The sequence below is a fragment of the Nanorana parkeri genome, unplaced genomic scaffold (genome assembly GCF_000935625.1).
Source record: "Nanorana parkeri isolate BGI_ZX_2015 unplaced genomic scaffold, ASM93562v1 scaffold367, whole genome shotgun sequence".
NCBI classification, from domain to species: domain Eukaryota; kingdom Metazoa; phylum Chordata; class Amphibia; order Anura; family Dicroglossidae; genus Nanorana; species Nanorana parkeri.
The window spans coordinates 98,614-110,314 of NW_017306635.1; positions in this window are offsets into that span (position 1 = coordinate 98,614).

Genomic DNA, 11,701 nt, shown 5'->3' on the forward strand with positions numbered 1-11,701 from the left:
TTCAATTTCGGTGTCCTTAATTGGCAAAATGTTTCACAAGGTCCAGTGCTCATTCTAAGCCATTTCATTTCTAGGGGCCAAAAATCGCTTGTTTGTCTTTTTTTGGCAATCTGCTTCTCTTACATTTGGTTTTGTCTTCTTTTAGCAGTAGTAGAGTCCTTTTTAAGGAATGAATGTTTGTGCAGATGCAGTTTTTATTCCTCTGTATTCATGTATGGCTTAAAATGGCTTTCATATAACAAAACAAAATGAGAAGAGAAATTACCAGTATTTCAATGATCTTTTTATGTGCACAGAAAATGGAAGTTACATGGTAAAAAAGTAAAGAACACATGCAAACACATTCTACATTTAAAAAGAAAAAGACTATGGGATCTATTCACGAAGCTGCCGAGGGCAGCCGAGTGAATGACCGATCTGAAGTGAAGTGAGCCGAACACTGTTCGGCTATTCACTTCAGGCTGGTACGGCTAATTTCAGCCGTACATCGGCTTGCTTCGTGTGGCTTCGGGTCGGCCGAACATGCTCAGCATGTTCGGCCGACCCGAAGTGCAGAAGGAGTTCGACTCAGCCGATCCAACATCTGGAACGGCTGAGCCGAACCCCAGGCAGGCTACTCACTGCTGTTCGGGCTATTCTTAAAGATCCCGAACAGCAGTGAGTGAATAGCCGAATGCCGCCGAGCGGCATTCGGCTCGGCTGTTCTGCTTGGTCCCTCAGAGGTACCGATCAGAACAGAAAAAGAGTGAAAAAAGTAAAGAGTAAATAGCAAACGATTCTGCGGAGCTAGCAGTGACGCCGAGCTCCACCCAATAGTTTCCTATTGTCCGGCGCCTCTGCTGCTGTAAAAGAAAAAAGAAAAGAAAAAACTCTCCCGGGCGATCAAATAAATTTTCCCATTGAAAAGCATTGGGACATTACTATTGGCTATTGCAAATTGCAATAGCCAATGGTAATGTCCCAATGGATCCCCCAAAGGATCGGCCGAAGCTACGGCCAGATCCTTCGGCAGCTTCGTGAATAGACCCCTAGATAGATAGATAGAGAGAGAGAGAGAGAGAGAGAGAGAGAGAGAGATAGAGCTTTTTAGGTAAAATAAAGACCTCCAACTGTAAAAACAAAAACAAATAGCACATATATGATATATAATATAGAATAATGGTAGAAAATTATCTAGGATATATACTAACACTATATGCCCCAACGTATGCTAACAAAGGGATTATATTGTTTCAAAAAAAAAAAATTTGCATACCAAAAATGTTGAAATATTATGCCTGTGCATGATGCAGTTAGGGGAAATTTTTGTTTTTAAGTGTTATGTTTTCAGGTTAAAGTGTAATAAATACATATTTCTACATTGGACTTCCATAAGTTGTGTCTCGGTCCTAACAACCATATTGATCTAGAAGTGTGTAAACTTACTTATTGAAGATGCCCATTCCTCAATGCACTGATACAATTTCACTCAGCCCTCAGGCTCTATTCCTACTATTTCCCTTATACTAGCCTTTAGGTAACCAAGCAACCTCAGACATAATTTAATCTTCAGGAAACTTAATTCTCACACGAGGACCAAAAGAAGGAGAAAAAAAAACTTCAACAATAAATGCTGCAAACTGCGCAGCTCCGATTTTTCTAAATAACGGGGAGGGTGTTAACAGCGATATTTCCGTGTTTGCGGATGACACCAAAATTGGGAGGGTAATAGACAAGATAGTAATGGTTTACTACATCCCCAGTCATGAATGAATAGGTATTGATGTGTAACACTTTCTGTTCATTCATAAATGAGGACATAGTAAACACTTGCTATCTCCTCAGTTATTTACAAACATCAGAATGATCAATACTGATTATGCCGGTGTTTGCTCAGTACAGGGGAGGGTCGGTAATATGACCGATCAGCCGTTCTCCATCCTGAAGCTCTGCTCCACATCACCCAGCTTGGCACCCTGACTCTTGCTGGCTATCACAGCTGATCTCTCCTCCTCACATTCACCAGAGGTGGATTGGCTCTGTGTTCCCTCTGATCCCCGATACAGGTGTGGGAGAGAAGCAGGGATTGGAGGGGGCACGGAGGCGATGATAATGCCGGTGCCCAGCAGTGAGGAGAGAGGTGCAGAGTGGTAGCGATAGTGAGAACAGTTATGTGTGCCTAGTGAGCTGTGTCCTTGGACAAAAGCTGGGATGCAGCACAGCATGGACACACAACTAAAAAGCTTGACTGTCCTTGCAAATCCAGGACAGTTGGCAACTATGTTAATGTGAATAATACAAATATTTTCAAATGTTCAGTGAAAATTTAAATAATTTGACCAGCTGTTTTAAAAATGACTGGGTTTGTGAAAGACCTGGGACACCCTTCGTCACCATGAGGAAAGTAAGGATGCAGTACATGCAGCAGATAATGGTGGGTGTGGCCAAATTGTGCCAATAATGGGAGGGGCTTAAATGGGCAAGGTTAATAAAACTAAACTTACTCACTGTATACATGGCACACGTGTGTCACAGTCCTTGTACCCACATGCAAGATTGTCACATATAAGCAAAAAAACCACAGCACAATAAATAAATAAACACTTCCATTACATATGCTTTTCTGCATGCAGAATATAGACAGAGTGCTAACACTCTGCATGCTCGACTGAGCCGAGGTGAAAGCCGAAGCTGGCCGAAGGGCCGGCCATTGGCCGGCCGACAGCCTGCTACTGACTGCTGGGCAGAACCAGCCGTCATCTCACGGCTGGCTCCGGCCACTTGCACAGACAGATCAGCGTCCCTGGTTACCAGGTAACCAGGGACGCTGATCTTCAGACAGGCCAACTCTCCCAGACGCAACGTGAAATAGCCGATAGGAATCTAGCTATGCATTCCTATGGTGTTTTTTTTTATTCTGACAGCAGCAGAACCGCCCAGCCAATAGAAAGCAGTTGGGCGGAGCTAGCTGTCACTGCTAGCTCCGCCCAATTGTTTTCTATTTTATTTTTTCTACTTTTTAACTGTTTTTCTATTCTGCTCGGTACCACAGCGGTACCGAGCAGAATAGCCAAACGAGTAGCCTGCCGGAGGTTCGGCTCAGCCAATCCAGATGCTGAGCATGTTTGGCCAACACGAAGCCAGCCGCAGCAAGCCGATGTACGGCTGATTTTAGTCAGTGTACGGCTGAAATCAGCCGTACAAGCCTGAAGTGAATAGCCGAACAGTATTCGGCTCACTTCACTTTGGGTCGGTTATTCAGTCGGCTGCCTACGGCAGCTTTGTGAATAGACCCCTAGGAGTTTACATTTGTGATCACTGTGATCACTGGCTATCACATGTCTGGTTATCACAGTGATCACACGGCACAGAGCCACTCTTATTCTGTCTGTGCCTTTTCCTGTGATCTGCGCTGTCTAATAACAGTGTGATCAAAGGCATTGTGCGAGTGCCAGGCACGTATACAAGTAGAACACAGAGCGCCATTTTTAAACAGCACTCCAGAAATAAAAGACCACCAGCCCACTGTTTTAAAATGTACAAAGGTAGTAAAGTGGTTAAGGGTATTGTAGAATAGCTCAGGTGCTATTTTTAACTTCTAATTGCTTTCTTGGTGGGTCAAAGACAAGTTTGGCTTTGAAAGAGATTGCTCTGTAAGCTTTAGGGGAGATATTTAGGTCACATAAAAGGAGAATGAAGCTGGTTTGAGATTCTTTACTCAATAAACTGGCATATGACTTTAATTATCCAAATATGTGAAAAGCAAATCCCTGCCTATTGATTTCATCTGCACATGATTGGATAATTGAAGTGAATCTTTAGGAAACACTTTTAACTCCTTTTGTAAACCAGCCCCAATGTATAATATGGTAAGGTATTGTTCTCTTGTATTCTACTGTACAGACAGAAGGGGGTATGTGGCACAGACTCTGCAGAATCTGAAAAGTGTTGTCAAACTCTTTCTGCACTGCAGCCATGTACAGTGGCACATCAGGAGTGAAATGTATAAGTTGCTATACAAATCTTTTGGCAGTAACACAGTTCCGGTGTAGAGCTCACCCCTCAAGGGAGCCACTGGATGAACTGGGCCCTCCGAGCCTATCTAGGGTTTACTGTTGCATTGCCCCAAAACCACTTACCGACCCTCCAGTGGTGACCGATAAAACTGATGTCCACACAGAGGATCCGATGCTGATGAAATTGATTGAAGAACTGGAAGAGGGGGTTAGGGCACAGGAACCCCAGGATGTACTAGACTCCAAAATGATAGAGCAAAGTACTTGCAGCCTTCACCAGTGGCTGCCCACTTGCCTGCTGCTGCTGGGGCCCGGCCTCCTGAACCCACTCCTGTCACCTCTGCCATGCTGCCCCTGGTACAGCTGATACCCATGTAAGAAGCCCCCCAGGCTGCCCAGACCCCTCACATGGGTACCGGCCATACCCCCCTGATGGCAGTGTTCTATCAAGAAGTGACATTTCAGGATCGATCAGCTGTTCCAGGGCAGATCGGTTCTTCTGCACATACCATCGGGGGTGCCGATCTGCCCAGTCCACAGCACCATCCCTCAGCTCAGGCAGGAGGCCGGGGGAAAGAAACTCACAGGTCAGCACCAAATATTTATGTCCTTCCCCAGCATGCACCACTGGCCATGAACCTTCTAGTAATTGGCTTGGCTAGGAAGACACACATATTCATTATTGGTTGTTCTGCTCTATTGCAAGGTCACACCCAGAAGCAGGCAGATGCAAATGATAACAGAGAAAACAAATGAGCAAAAACGATGAAATCAAGATCAGACTACAATCTGACAGCTCTAAATTTAAATACTCACTCCTGCTTAAGGCAGGGTGGCTACACCTGTATATAGGATTGTTTATAGTTGTTTGGCTGGTGTTTCCCTTTAAATAAACAATTCATTTTTTCCCTTTGTTCCTTTTCACATCTAAGACTTTTTCCAGGCCAGAGAGTGTTTGGTTCTTTTACGCTATGGATTTAGTGGTCCGGCACATAAAAATCCATTGGATGAGTGACAAGTAGGGGAGCTCAGCATCATAAAAATGGATTTACAAGATAATCAAATGAGAGCCCTCATAGACCCGTGCACAGAGGTGGGACGGATCAGGCAGCAAATCCTTTTAACCTGTGCTTTAATTACAGGATTAGAGATTCCTTTTGGCTCTAGAAAGACAGCTCCAGTCAATTTATTATGCATTTATTTAAAGAGGGAGCGCACACTCTCATTACTGAGGGGTTTGTGAAAGGCCAGTGTTATCAGCTTCACCGAGGATTTAGGAAGCCAGCACTTTATCAGCTTATGGCAACTGACAAGAATTTTAACTTCTTCCCTTCCTGGGGATGTCACACCATGGCAGGCCTGGGCTTGTAGAAGGTTTACAGGGGAAATGATGCCTCGTTTTACCATCTTAACATAGGTCACTGCTATTTAATATTAAAATACAGGCTTTTTCCATTTTCCAGCATGCATTGTATTAGCCAGTGTACAGCGTGAAATACCTTGATTTTTTAATGGTACGACCTGTCTCAGTTATATCATTTGTTTCTTTTGTATTTTACCCCATGGGGTTGATTTACTAAAGGGAAATAGGTTATTTGCTTTGCAAGCGCATTTTCCCTTAGGTGAAGCTCTGCTGACCTCTATCATCCAATCAAGTGCAATCAAAAATATTGTTTGTTTTTTTCCTTGCATGTGATTGGGTATTCTTTGCAAAGTGAATTTTCACCACATTCACCAAGTGAACGTTATTTGCCTTTAGTAAATCAAACTCTTGTGGGGGTTGATTGCCTAAAGGAGTGGCTGCTGTTCACTAAACAAAGTGAATGTTAGTAAATAGGAGAACATGTGTTCACTTTCAATGGCCAATCATGTGCTAATAAAAATCCTTCCTTGCACATGTTTGGGTGTTCAAATTGAAAACAGCTTCACCTTATTTATCAACATTTATTTTTACAAATTGAACATTCTGAAATATGTGAGCTCATAGCAAAGGCATTGTAAAATCAATGGCTGAAATTCAGTGAAAAGGAGAATTCTAGTAAAAAAAAAATATATATATTTATAGATGTGTTGTGTGATTGACTCTTTATGATAACTGTTATAATTATAATTTTTATCATTATCAAGAGATAAGATTACAGCCCATTTAAAACAGAATTCTACATTAAATGTCAAGTGGACCTTACTTCAAAGCTCTTATAAATGGAGGGTATCTCCCTCCCCCCTATAACAACATTGGTGCCCTCACTCACTGTTGATTATATCTGGAGACTATATTTATAAAGACATTTAATGCACTTGTGTTGAGGAGCCATGAATCCTGTTTGGAGACGACATTTAACTGCCAGATTTGCTGGCTTATTCACTGGGTCAGGTAATATTCACCAACATCTGCTTTTCAATTATAAATGGGGCTTACTGCCTGATTATAACCTGACAAAATGGAGACCAGATGTCTTTCGTTCTAGCCATGTATTGGCAAGTTTTTTTTTTCTAGATTTTATTTAGACACATTGTAAACATTTAAAAACCATGGAAATCCCTTAGTATCTGCCTCTATCAGCTTGGCACACCAGGCATTAGTACTGGTAGAACCAAGCCAAGGGTGCAGTTAGCATGCGGTCCCCTAGCTTGTGGACACCAGCCTGTATGCTCTTCAGCACAGGGTGTTTTAAGAGGAGTTCCCAAAAAAAGGATTCTCTTCCCAAATCACCAATGCCCAGTACTGATTGGCATTGGGATCTTCTGCACCTCCAATGGCCAGGAGGAGATGACAGCATTAAAGGAGTTCATGTGTTTATCCTTCCTGGTGAAGTCTTTTACACCTACAGTTCACATGGGCAAACTGCATAGGAGAAGGGTTGAAAAAACATCAGGGCCAATATTTTTTCATAAAAAAAACTAGCACAGGGCATTTTCTTTTGTAGAAATATATTCAAACAGGAAATGGATACAAGTCAAGTTGAAGGGCAACCTTTTTTGCCCATAGTTCTCCTCAGGGTCATCTATGTCTTCCGGTGAACCAAAACTCAGTATATAGTGGACTATTGTCTGCTATATGCTGAGAACGCTGCCGAGGATCACAACAGTACTGTTGAGATCCACCCTGCTGACTGATTGACAGCTGACTCCACCTCTCTAGAGGCAGAGCCAGCAGTGCTTGTCCCCTCCCTTGTCCGTTTCTCCAGTCAATGCTGGAGGATTGGAGAGGGGAGGGGGGAATCCCTGTGGGGAACAGTGACTGACTGTCACCACTCTCTGCAGGGAGAGCATCAGGAAGTCAGCGATCGGCAGCATGTGTTCGCTGACTTCCCGATCAATAGAGCCGACCTGTGACAGCTTCTTTGTCAGAGGCCGGCTTGAATTATGGGGATGTGTGTTTTTGCACTCTGCAAAAAACTCCAGCCAAAACTTTTCTTCCCCTAAAGTGTATTGTAAATTTTACAGTCAAATGTAAGAAAACCCCTCTATATGTTTATCATGTGTTCCGATTCGCCCAGCAAAACGAAAAGTAATATACCTAATATTTCTTATCTTTTAGATGTTTTGTTGCAGCAGGCAACACGGCTGAATCCAAGTTTTTTTCTGAGCTCCTTCACAGTAATCTGTCCTTATAGAAAGGCTTAGTACTGAAATGTGTGAACTGTATTTCTCTCATTTACTTCATTCACATTTGAATGCAGAAACCAGGGCTGTAATCATTTAACCCCTCACAGCTCCTCCTTACATTGCAACAAAGGTGGAGCAAGTAGAATTTGTAACCCTTAAGAAGCCAAGAAACCCTTACCCAAGAAAAAGCAATTAAAACTATTTTTTTTAACTTATGCTATATATAAGGGAACATGTAACAAATATAACATAGGTGTTGTAGCTATGTGGCTGCAAAAGTAGAAATACATTTTAATTTTGCTCATGTAAGGTGACATTTTCCAAACAAGGACAGAGATGTCTGTGAAGGTTCTCATTCATCCATGTCATGGTATATCTGTAAACAAATAAATCAAGGCAACTGGACTTGCTGCATTTTTGTTGAAGACGTTTCACTGGCCATCCGACCAGATTTCTCAAATCAGAAGAAGGACAGAGATGCCAATAAGAAAATGACAGTGGTTGTAACCTTTCTTCACTCCCAGCAAAGCCAAAGAATACATTTCGGCTGGTCTGGTATTAAGCTTAAAACAAGCAATGGAATTGATCTAAAGATTAACAATGGTGGCCTCTCAAGATGCCTTTACTTGTGCTGCAGCATTTGGTTATGTTGTTATCCTGGCAGGTTCCCCATAAAGCTGAATTCCAGGGAGGGAGATAAAAAAGCTATATTACTTATCATAACCCCCGATCCAGCAGGCTCTGGCACTCTCTTGCTCTCCCTGATGCTCTGGGCTGTGGGCAGTCCCTCGATGTCCTCACGCAGGGCCGCCGTCAGGGGGGGGCGTACGGCCAATAGTCAAGTAAGGGCCCCAGGCCTGCATGAGGGGCCTGGGAACCTTACATATGTATCGGCCGACGGTACAGGTGACTGGACAGGAGGTGGAGGCGGCCAGGGCCCCCACACTCGAGATCCTCACCTGGGGTGCTCTGTGCGAGTCTCCGGTGTCCCCCTGTGACTGACTGCACATTAGGTTTTCAAAGATGGCCACCGCGAGTAGCGGAGGACATCTTTAAACCTGGCAAGTGCCCACATTTCATTTACTATATTGCCGAAACGGCAATACATTAAATGGAAATCATTCCCTGGTGGTCCAGTGGAGAATCAGTATGAACTGCATCTCTTGCTGATGCAGATCATACTGATGGCTCCCTCGTGGTGCCGCCAATGACAGGCAGGGATCGATTAGTATGTCTGCATCAGCCTGAGATGCAGATCACACTGATTCTCCACTGGACATCAGGAGAATCCCCAAGTGCCACACTGGACCCCAGGCATGCAGCCCCCCTTCCTGCAAAACAGGTAAACAGGTATGTGCCTTGCAATCCCGTGCGGGCGATCGCATTGCAGCTGGAGGGCGTGACTACGGTGCCATTCACTTCAATGTCCCACCACGCCCCCTCCAGCCCGCCAAAAAAGTGAGCCAGCCGCAATGCGGGTAGTGCGTTCTGGCCAGAATCAGACTGGAGCGCACTGCTAATGGTGTGAACTAACCCTAAGCCCTGCGTCCAGTAGACATGTGCGATTCGTTTTGGAAAAACTAGTTTTCTGGACGAAATTCGTTAGTGGTAGTCTGTACGCATTTCGTTTGTGGACGAACTTTCATTGCAGCAAAGTGACAATTAAAAAAAAAAAATGTAATGTCACTTTGCTGCAATGAAACGAATGATACGAACATGAAACGAAAATGAACATTCGTATAGACTACCGCTAACGAACAAGATGAAACTAAAACAATTTTTTGCCGGTGCACATGTCCAGTGTCTAGGGGGTCATGGAGCCCTGCGTCCAGCGGGTCACGAAGCCCTGCGTCTAGCGGGTAATGTGACTGTGGGGGCGACATTAGAGTGTAAGCTCCTCTGTACAGAAACTGATGTGACTGGCTAGGTGGAGTATGAGATGACTTAGGGTCACCGCAAGGGTATTATTTTTTCCAGCCGATGAAATCTCTACCACTTATCCTCTCAAACCACTGGCTCCCATGAAAACTCTTTTACCGTGGGAAAAAATAATGACTGAGTCAGAAAAGCAGTTTTTGTTTCCTCCAGAATGTTTGCATGTAGATCTATCTGCTCTGTAGATGATTACATAATGCTTCTAGGCAGTATTAAGTATATAGCATTTTAGTGGCACTTGGAATTAATCTATAACCCTTCACAGGGAAAATCAATATATTAAAGTCTTTTACTTTATTATTAGTACATATATGAATTAGAAAAAAGAGAAGATATAATAATATGTCTATGTACTTAACGGCACATTTATAAAATATAAAGTGAAAGCAAACTCTGTATAGTAAGTTTTCCTCTACGGAGAGGTAAAGGTAAATCCATTATTACATGTAATGTATGCAATTTCCTGTTACACCATGTTTCAGATATAATAGAAGCAATTAACAATGTTGTCTGTGTCTCTTTCTGTCTGTCTGTCTGTGTGTGTGTGTCTGTCTCTGTGTGTCTGTGTGCCTGTCTATGTGTGTGTGTCTGTCTGTGTGTGTGTGTGTGTGTCTGTCTGTGTGTGCGTGTCTGTCTGTGTGTGTGTCTGTGTGTGTGTGTCTGTCTCTGTGTGTCTGTGTGCTTGTTTGTCTGTGCCTGTGTGCCTGTCTGTCTGTGTGTGTCTGTGTGCGTGTCTGTCTGTGTGTGTGTGTATCTGTGTGTATCTGTGTGTAGACCCTGATTTGACAAAAATCCAATTTTTAAAGAGTCACTAAACTCAGGAGATAAACCTCAAAAATACATTAAAGTACCCTAACTATTACCATACATGTATCTTATTTGTGTATCACTCGGCTGTAGATCCTCAAATCATCTCTGAATTGGTGCTGACACTGTCCTTCCTTCTGGAGGGTGGCTACTTTTGTTGCCCATGGTCCCTGTGTGTGTTGTAAAGTAGTCACTGCTCCAAGCTCACTCCAGAGAGTCATGGAGCGCAAGGAAAAGAGGGAATTGGGCGGAATGGCAACATGACAGGGTGAGAAGGGGAGCCAGAGGGTAAATGGTTAAAATACAGGAAACAGGGAGAAGGGGTGGCTTACCAGCTTGTAGGAGGTCCACAGAGGGCTGGGATTTCCAGAAGGGGTCGGCACGTGGATCCCAGGATCATTCTGGAAGAGAAGACGCCGGGAGCAGACGAGGAATTTTCTACTGTCCTCCTTTATTGCTGCAGGTTAGCTCATGAGTGCCTTAGAGGATCTGCTTGCCCGGGTGCGGGAGGCTGCCGCGTCCCGTGGCGCTTCCTGGGTTAATTCCCATATGGCTGCTGTTTTGGAGGCATCTGATGCTGCCCCTGCGGTGGCCAGTGACCCCCCTCGACGTGCTCGGCGGTCGCGGCCGCCGGAGCGCCTCAGCCCTGAGGTTATAGTGAGGGCTCAGCGCCGCTCTGGGAGCCCCAGCAGGGACCCTCCGGGTCCGCCGGCGAAGCGTTCTGCTGCTTCAGCAGGTGGCCGCCCCGGGAGGAATCCCCGTCCGCGTCGAGGCCCGCATGGGGAGGACTCTGCAAGGTCTCCCCTTCCCCCTACTCTGACGTCTGCTGGGCCTGATAGTTCGGCTCCCCGCCGAGGGCTTCGTGTTGGCGGGGGAGCTCGGCGTGGATTTACTGCTGCAGCGGGCGCCGGCCTGTTCCCTGGTGCGGCCGATGGCCCCGCCCCCTCCAGCGTTGACAGCGTTGTCAATCTAGGAGAGGTAGTGTATCGCTGGCAGAAATACAGGGTGACAATAACAACAACAAAAAAGAAAACAAATGCAGCCATCAAATCTAAGGCCATTAGCTGCTAAATATTATATATTTATTTGGTTCAGAGACACTTTAAAAGCAGAACACTGGTATTGTCCGTAGAAATGCGCTTGTGAGTTCAGAATGTTTTGGTCAACTGAAGACACAGATTGCGATCCAAAATTACTTTATAATGCTATGAGAAGGTTAACATTTACAGGTATGTCTGGCTCTATGGAACTCAGGATGTTGACATTTACAACAATAATGTAGTGGCAGTATTAGTCATTTTAGGCTTAAGGTGGCTGAGTCTATCAAAAAGAGAGAGAGAGATAGAGGGGGGGGG